This window comes from Phalaenopsis equestris, unplaced genomic scaffold, assembly GCF_001263595.1.
Source record: "Phalaenopsis equestris unplaced genomic scaffold, ASM126359v1 Scaffold000002, whole genome shotgun sequence".
In the NCBI taxonomy this organism is placed as follows: domain Eukaryota; kingdom Viridiplantae; phylum Streptophyta; class Magnoliopsida; order Asparagales; family Orchidaceae; genus Phalaenopsis; species Phalaenopsis equestris.
Window position 1 is genome coordinate 80,075,746 of NW_018164444.1, and position 9,521 is coordinate 80,085,266.

At 33.9% G+C, this 9,521-nt stretch overlaps 1 protein-coding gene across 6 annotated transcripts in view; it reads left to right on the forward strand.

Moving 5' to 3' along the window:
• Positions 1-9,371, forward strand: part of LOC110018104 (pentatricopeptide repeat-containing protein At4g21065-like) — an 11,136-nt gene extending 1,765 nt beyond the window's left edge. The window contains exons 1-3 of one of the 6 annotated variants that reach the window (XR_002293337.1): positions 1-28; positions 3,532-3,704; positions 9,058-9,371. The gene's annotated coding sequence lies outside the window, so the exon portion shown is untranslated. The remainder of the gene's footprint in view (positions 29-3,531; positions 3,705-9,057) is intronic. The other 5 variants (XR_002293338.1, XR_002293334.1, XR_002293335.1 and 2 more) reach the window with 5 other exon arrangements.
• Positions 9,372-9,521: the final 150 nt, after the last annotated feature.

Genomic DNA, 9,521 nt, shown 5'->3' on the forward strand with positions numbered 1-9,521 from the left:
CTTTTCTAGAGATTTGGAAAATTTCGAAGTAAGTGTTTCATTTCACACACGTCATTTATGTTAGTAATTTGCATGTTTTTAATGGTTATGTAATGTTTGAACTAGAGCGACTAGTTTTATCAATTTGTATAGCACTATCAGTCTTCAAAAATCTGATTTTTTATTTTATTTTATCTGATGTATAGCATTCACCAAAATACCAACTAGTATAGCTCAATAAACCAGGATTCAAAAGTGATTATACATGAAACTAATAATTTATAAACATGTATAACTTACTTGTTTACTATCAATCATTGACAAAGGTCCATGGAGGGCACATAGAAGAGCTAAGGAGACCACTCAGTTTTTTTGACAGTGGCCTCACTAGCAGCAGCTCCCAAGAGCTAGCCCCATGAGGGTGTATCAAAAGCCTTTTGGAGTGGCTCCCAAAGAGTGATTCCTTGAGGGCACTTAGTGCTATACTCGTTCCTCACTAAAAGTCCCTTTGATTGTTTCCGCGAGAGGGTTGCTGTGCAAATAGTGACTTCACGTAATTCAAGAAGTCCTTAGAGCAACTCCTAAGAACAAATTACGAAACAAGATGAAACTACATTTTGTTTTATCAATTGACAGCCCTCAAGAGAGACTCCCAATGAGAAAGCTCCAAGACGACACATGAGCAGATTCTATAATGAAAATACAAATAGAAAGTGTATATGCAAAGATTACCCAACTCTAGAGGGTATGATGGCTTAAAACATGACCCATACGGGGGAGTGTGAATTGGTATTATCCACAAGAAGGATATCATCAACAAAAAATATACACTAGGGTACATCCTCATGTAATTGTCCAATAAGAGCATCCATAACTAAAACAAATAAATATGAGGTTAAAGTCAATCCATGATGTAAGTTAATTGAAATAGAAATATATTTAATTAATCCTCCTTATGCTCGAACACAAGTAACTTCTCTAGTATACATATCTTTAATGATTTGAATATAAGCAATGTTAAGATTGTTCTTTTCTAGAACTCTCCAAAGTACTTCTCTTGAAATTTTATCATAAGCTTTTTCTAAATCAACAAAAATCATATGTAGGTTTTTATTCTCTCTATAGTTTTCCATCAAACCTCTCACTCAATGTATAGTTTTCATAGTAAACTTGCCCGACATGAATCCAAATTGTTTGACTGGTTTATACATATATCTTTTATCTTTTTTAATATCTAATATATTATAAAGATCATTAAAGACAATTTTTTAGCACCACAAATTGTTGTCTTAGACTCTCTATGAGATCTTATATTTTTCCTGATTCTTCAAACTTTTATATTTAAACCAATTTTTGTAATAAAATTTTTTACTTTTTTATCATTTCTTGCATATTATTTTTCCACCACTAATTATTTTTCTTCATAAAAAATTTTTTATTTTGATTCTCCAAGCACATCTTTTGTAACCCGCTTAATTTTGCTCGTTACGTTATTCTACATAGTATTAATTTCTTCATTAACATTCTAAATCTTAGACTTTGAAGTTTTTTAATAAAAAGAATTCTTCTATGTCATTCAAAAATTTTTCTTTTGAATATATCTCTAAAACTATTTGGGGAGCATACACGCTTATAATATTAAGAATCTTAGCATTAATAATAATCTTTAAAACAATAATTCTATTTTCAATTATACTAATTTTTATGATATTATCTTTCAAACTTATATTTATGATTAAACCTATATCTTTTTTATACGACTCCTACTCGAGTACCCAAATTTAAAACCTAAATATCAATCCCTTTAGTCTCTTTCCAACTCATTTAGTTTTTTGAATGCATAAGATATTTATCTTTACTAATTCATTAATTTACACATGAGAGTACATATATCCAAGTTTGTATCCTATTATTATTTTTATGAACTAACATTTTTGTTTGCATCCTTCTATAATATTAAAATTCATGCTTATTTGACACTAATCCGAGGTGCCATGTATTCAAACCATATAATGTGTCGCATTCAGATGACGCCCTAGTATGACACAATGATTTAAATGAAACAATTTTTACGGTGGCTGTAGATTACCTAGCACAACTCTCTATTTTTTGCATCCATGGCTTTTAAACTGACAATGACGATGTTCTACAATTAAAATGGCAAATAAAGTAGACAAGGCGACACAATGCTTTATGTGGTTCAGTCCAAATTGGCTTATGTCCATTCCTAAACACTCTACATGCTTAGGATTCCAATCATCCGATAAACCTTTACAATATTCTACACAAAGGGTAAGAGGACCCTCATCTTACTTGTGGACAGGGGCACCTCTCTAAGCCTTCTCCAAGAGACTTGGTACAAAATACAAGAATGTACAAAATGAAAATTGCAGAATAATAATTTATGTTACTTGCATAAATGTTTCAATATTGAGGGATAATGATCTTTATTAGGCTAACTTTCTTTGATCACGTAGATCTTCAAACTCTTCCTTGGTAGGCACTAGGAATTTCGAAATGAATACAGTCTCCCCTTGAATTAGTTGCATGTAACATTAAATGTAAGTGGGGTCTAGTATATGCATGAGCACTAGGAAGCGTCCAGTTCTCAGGCTTGACTGGTGGAGGTGCCAAGTTCAAAAAAGTGGGTTTACATAGCAGCTAGTCTGAACTAAAAGCCAACTAAGAAATGTGAGTTAGAGCTAGCTAGAGGACTTATAAAGAAAACCTTCATATTTAACACAATTACCTCGAATAGTTTGGAGGCTTTATGCAAAAATTTAATGTATTCTTTTTACTAGTCCAAAAAGGAAAAGAATGAAGGAACTGAAACACTATAGTGACAAAACTAATAAATCACATGATATTAGTGGAAGTTCTAACCATGTCCCTCACTGCCTTTAGAAATCAAGTTATTGCCATTTGGAAATTGAAGCTTGATGTTGACAAATTAGTAGATTTTTAATTACCTCTATGGTTTGGATTATGCACACGGAGTAAGGAAATAATATTAGGGTTTGCACATGAGACCGACTCACCTCACCATCTTTATTCTTATGCTTATGGATACAATTAATAGTAGTTATTTGATGGTTGAGTAAATGGACAATAGACTATCAATGTCTTTACGCTTAAGTATATATAATTCATATTATGCTTTTCATCCTCTTGAGCTATTATTTTGGCAAAGCTAGTTGAGCTCATCTAGTTAAGCTCATCTATATATGCGCTTTCCTTATTTTGATGCCAGCTTAAAGTGCACATACAAACTTGTTTTTGTTAATAAGTGAGCTGGAATGGAGCTAAATTTTGGGCATGCTTACTTTTGCAGACAATGAGCTTCATAAAATTTTCGTAGGCTTGAGTTGTTTCCTTTTTCTTCCAACTATTTTCTAAAAACTATGCAAACCATATTTAAAATTTTAAAATTTAGTTGTTACATATTTCATGAAGCCCAGTTGTATGTATTATTTTGAAAAATTCCACACATTCTAGTTTGATATCATAATTTCAATTAATTTTTTTTCTTGATATTTAATCTTTTTTGAACAGGACATCCTCTTGTTTTGTTAGAAAATTTGACGCCTCGTCCGCCCTACGACAGGTACATACTCATGATCCTCTTCTGCCCTACGAAAATCAATGTCGTTGTGGGAAGGATACTGCCATTTATAATTCTGGAGAACCATCGCGGCAATCACATTCTGCACCTGTTTGGGAAACAGGTAGGATGACATATCGCGGAGTATAATCCATTTATTCTTCCAAACACCTAAAGTCCTTCTCTCAATGACACCGCATAATGATGATTGTTTTTTATTTCTGTCTCATGTTACATTGCTCACTCGCTCATAGTCTGGTTTGTGATATCTCGTATTATGATAGGACTTAAGAAACTCCCACTGCAACGAATATTCAACTTCAACCAAGTTTTATTCACCTGATATGAATTTCATAATAAATATTGAGGTAAAAGTTAATTATGAGATTAGTTGAGTCTTAAGCGTACTTGCAGGAGCATGTGAGAAGTTGTAAGTGACATTCCGCGTCGAAGCTTTGAAAATTCTACTATCATGTGTGTTGCCCTCCCAACCAGCTATAGCAAAAATAAAACACATGTTGAAGTTGCAAACTGTCATGACATTCTGCGTCGAGCTCCCATAACGATCGATGAATGCAATTTTCTAATTATTTGGAACACGTGCGTCAACATGCGTTCCATTAATTACTCAAATACAATCCTAGTAAAATAACATGGAATTCGTAATAACGGTGTTTTTTTCAAAATTGAATGTAATGAATTTGAGACATTACCTTAAAGAAAGACATGTGTCGTGCATCGTGTGAAATCTCTGTAGGGGTCCGTTTCAATGTAGGATCAATAGGTTTTATGACTTGTGAAGAAAAATTCACTAGTGTCTTCAACTCCACTTAGAAATTTCTGTAATTTTTTTGTCGGAGTATTGAAATTGCTCAATTGCTCCTCGCATTAATTCATTATGGGATAATATGTAGAGGGTTATCGCCAATACCTCTCGTGAATTCGTCCTGAAAGAGTCATAAAGTCCATGATTTCTATGTAGTTCCTCTAACATATCGTTGAATACCGTCTGTGTCATACAAAACATATTATTAAATCTCGTTGGTTGGCCCACAAGTAACTCCCCATATGAGGATGTCATGCAAAGGGAGCAATCTATGTACAAGTTGTAATATTTGTAAATCAAACATACGACAGCTGCAATGCTCCTTATGCGCCTTGCTCTAGTTGCACAATGTAGATCAGTATCATACTGGCTAATAAAGAAACATCAATAAATTAGCTAAAATCATGTAAGGCTACGAACAACACAATAAACATATAAGCATCATTGAATAAGCAATGTCCCAAGCAGTTGAAATATACAAAGCAAAATGAAAAATAATAAATAAATATAATGTCTCAAATGTTCATGTGATCATAAAAACGTCGTAGATATGTCACCCTATGGTCATCAGATATCTTGACGAAAAAATCTCTATGGGTTGGATCTTCAAGCAACTCTATTGCAAACAAGTACAGTGGTTCATCCTTAGAATTTTTCATTTTTGTATTCACAATTTGTAGGACCTGTCGATATAATTTGTTTTAGGTGTGCGGGGTTCAACGTTGCAAGAAGACACCACCTGTGATTCCTAGTTTCTAAGAAAACAACCTCAATTTTATTTTTATTCTCAACCCGCAGACGCTTAGAACGAGAGATAGACTCAAGTTCTTGGAGTTCCGGGCTGAGGAGTTCAGTTGAATCACCTGATCGGTCGGCTCCCAAGTTCTCGGGGGTGCCAGCAAACCCTTTCTACCTAGAGGCACATGCATAGTTGCCTGTAGCAACGACACCCCCAAACATTCAATCCAATTCATCCTCCAACTCAGGATCAAGTCCACAAATTTTAAAGTTTTTTGCAGTGATTACCATGAACAAATTCATAACATACAATTCAATTTAAAAACAAAATGAAATTGACCAATTTAAGGGACATGTCACAAATGCTTACCGCAAGTCTTTTTATCACCACTCCTTGGGAGTATCAATGGTTTGCTTCACCGGATTCCACCCCAAGCCCGTTAATCCTTGTTTCAATTTCTTCCAAATTTTACAATCCTTATTGAGTTGATCTCACTTGCTCTTCAATTGCATCTTGTCGTACTCTCTGCATGTACTTTCCTTAAATTTTTTGATAATATTTTGTACTATTTCTTGTTGAAATAGGCAGTAAGCCTATTTCCCAGATCGATCTTCTTGAGGCAAATGTCACAAAATATTATTTTAATTTATGTTCCATATTGCTGGTGTGCCGACCTCTTTGATCTTAGTCATTGTATTACTATGATAAAAAAACAAAGTTACATAAATAAAAATGCAACAAAATATGCACATGACAACAATCAACCACCCCAACCACAACCCACAAGACAACCTCCATAACAACAGCCACCACCCCAAGCCATTGCAAAAACCATCCCAAGCCACAACCACCATCCCAAGCCACAACCCAAAACCATCACCTCAACTCACAACCACACCAAGTTACAACCCAAAACCATCATCTCAAGCCACAACCCAAAACTATCATCCCAATCCACAACCACCACCCTAAGTCACAACCACCACTTTTTGGCCTAAGCCACAACCACAAAACCATCATCGCAAGCCACAGCAAAAAACCATCACCCTAACCCACAACCACCCCAAGCTCAATAACAATGTTCATTCTATATTTGTTTTAACTCAATAACAATATTTCAAAGCGCAAGAAGCTTTCCCAACATTAGATAATTAAAAAATATATCTCCCTATTAGGCATGACAACATCAAAGACATTTTCTGTTCTTAAAATTTACAAAGGGAAAAAAGGCTCTGCAATACATCTAAACTTCAATTTTTACACATGCCACCTTTGCTATGTATGAAAATTTGTATTTTACTTTTAAAAAGTTGTTAGTATTTTTTATTTGATATGAAAATTTTGTTTGGCATAGATGTAATAAGTTTAAGTAGTGGATATGTAAATACATGAGAATTGGGTGGTATGTATTAAAATTGAGTGTATAAGGATACAACTTTAGCATTGCCAAGATCAGTTAAAAAAATTGCACAAAAGAAAAATGCACTCTAACAGGCTCCGCAAAATTAATCAAATGTAAAATAAGCTATAATGAAACTTTTCTCATTGATATCAGCAACCCAACAAACATATAATAACAAACAACAGCAATTGAACCAACAAATACCAACCATACAACTACTTGAGTTTATATTGGCTCATGCAAGGAAAATACAACTAGTTTGCAAAATGTTTTAAATATGCCAGCAACATAAGGGTACAAGCTTTCATATTGTCAGTTTTAAGAGAAGCACGATATAAATGGTAATATGCATATGTGAATCGAGTTGCTCGACAGTGACTTAAGCGACACTTGTGTGGATTCATGATATCAAATAGAAAAAAATGATTGAATTAAGAGTTCACATTTATTTGGATAAATTTTGATTCATTGTCAACACAAATCCTCTTATTACTAACATACGTTATTCCCCATTCATCATGAGCTAACTGATAAAATATGAGTTAAATTTTGTGAGAAGTAAGTTGATGAGGGCAAAACATTTTGTGGTCCTTCAATTCCAATTCTTGCCAAAACAAGCTTTGGTATTCAATGTACTCATACCACAATCAATATTTCTTCAAAGGAAGAGCCACTCGTTATACAAAAATTCTCGCAAAATGAGGGTGAAATCTCTGGGTAGTGTCTTATCTACTATTCCATCAAATTTGACCCTTAAAACCCTTCAACAGTCAAACATAAACAAACAAAAAACAGAAAGTCCGGGATGTTCAGAATTTTTGGAGCCTGCAAAGGGATCATCCAATAGGTAGATACATGAAATTCATAAAAACCAGAAACACCAACACCACCGGCACCATCACCACCATCCCCAAACCTTCCGGCCACATCGGCATTGCCATCCCCACCGATGACTTTTTTAGCGAAAGAGTGAAAGAGAGAGAGAGCGAGGTCATGTAATATCATGAAAATTTCCTGAAAATATAATAACTCATCACATTCCATAGGACCCACTGATGGCTTCTTTAGCGAGCTCCCTACCGTGATTTCTTCACACACTGATCCATTGATGTCTTCTTTCATTAGTTCTCGCAGGAATTCCCACTTCTTTCACACAGATTCTGGGTTTGTTGATGCCCTTATATTTGCGCGCTCTTGCATGTCTTTCTCTCTTTTCAGGTTTGTTGATGCCCATTTTTGCATTCATATTTTTTCCTCAAACAAGACATGCTCAGTATGAGATGCAGAGGGGTGAGATGTTGGATCAGTGTGGGCACATGTACGTGTAAGCATTTTTTTTATAATTATACGTCGACCCTAATAATAACTTATTTGTTAGTTGGAGGAGTTTCACAATATAATTGGATATTTTTATCTTTCTACATCCCGCCAAAATAAACTTTACATTTCCTCTAACATTATGAATAACATGACTTATCAAAGAGTGCCCTTGCACAATATTTAAAAACCATCTCAGTGAAATAGATTTACACTCAAAAGAGGCTTCTTTGGAAAGTCATTTCTATATTGTAGAAATTTCATTACTTTATTATAGGAAGCATCATTCACAGTGACACTAGAAGCTCTTCTTTTTTATTTTCCATTTTTTAACCATTTATATCATGCATCATGAATTTCATGAAGTCTATGAGGAGGATTAATGTAAAAGTTTTGGTCCCTCTTCCGTAACATCTATTTTCTATCCACAAAATGTGATTTGACAATCTTTTGCAAGTATGTTGCTATGCTAATCCTTTCAATTGCATTCTAAAAGAGCTCACAACTACTCTCAACTTCATAGGGTGGGCTACCTATCATTATCAATACTTTTAAATGCTTCGTACTGTGAAAATAAATGTCAATTAATGAAACATGATCATATGGGGCGCAATCTCTCTGACTTTATGATGTTAATATTTCCTAATTTGTATCCCCATTTCAACTATCAGATCAAGTTGTTGGAGGTCCCATGTATTGTGAACTTTTTTTTTTTCTCATCATTCCTGGAGTAGTTTTTCAAACATTGTTTTCTTATCTCATTTAACTTTCAGTTGTTTGTTATACCTTAGCAGCTCTAGTTTTTAATTTAACCATGTAAAAGTTTTTTCAAACTGCTAAAGTTCTCATGTAGAGGAAGAAAACTGAACTCTTGAAATAGGATCTTAATAGAGCATACAAATGCCCAAAATTTTCTTATTAAATCCAAAAAACCTCATGTATGATATCAAATGAGTAGCTGAATAAATTATATTTGAGCTGGACCTATGTTCAAGTTTAGTTCATTAAGCTTTAAGCTTTTTAAAAAGCATTCAAATTTGTCTAGTTTTGTTGAATGAATTTGAAGGACTATTTATGAAGCTGAGTTTCAGGTTGTTCACCAAGTGCATTAGCTTGATTAGAATCATGCAATTAATTCGTTTTCATATTATGATTAAATGATTTAATGTCCTCATACTTTGATATGTTTATAGGCGCCAGACTAATTTGACACTTTTATAGACGCCAGACTAATACGATCCCATATAAATAGCCAAGGGACTATTTCAACACTTTACTCTTGAGAATTTTCATCACTCTGGAAGTCTCACTTTGCCAATTTCATTCTGTGCAGGATTCAATCTGTTGTGGAATTCCAGCAGACAATACTCAAGCATGAGGCCCCCTATGAATTGAATGTTTCTCATTCCTTCTCTATATTCTGGATGTTTGAGGTGTAGTTTTCCTTCTTATTTTACTTTTGGAAGATTACATATATACCCACTCAATTCCTATGTATTTACATATGTAACACCTAAACTTCATTTTTCACATATATGCCGCCTTAACCATGCATGAAAAGGTGTATTGCACTTTTTTAAAAAATTAAAATATGCTTTTTTTGATGTCATATGAAAGATTTAGGTTTTAGATATGTAAATACATAGGAATTGAGTGG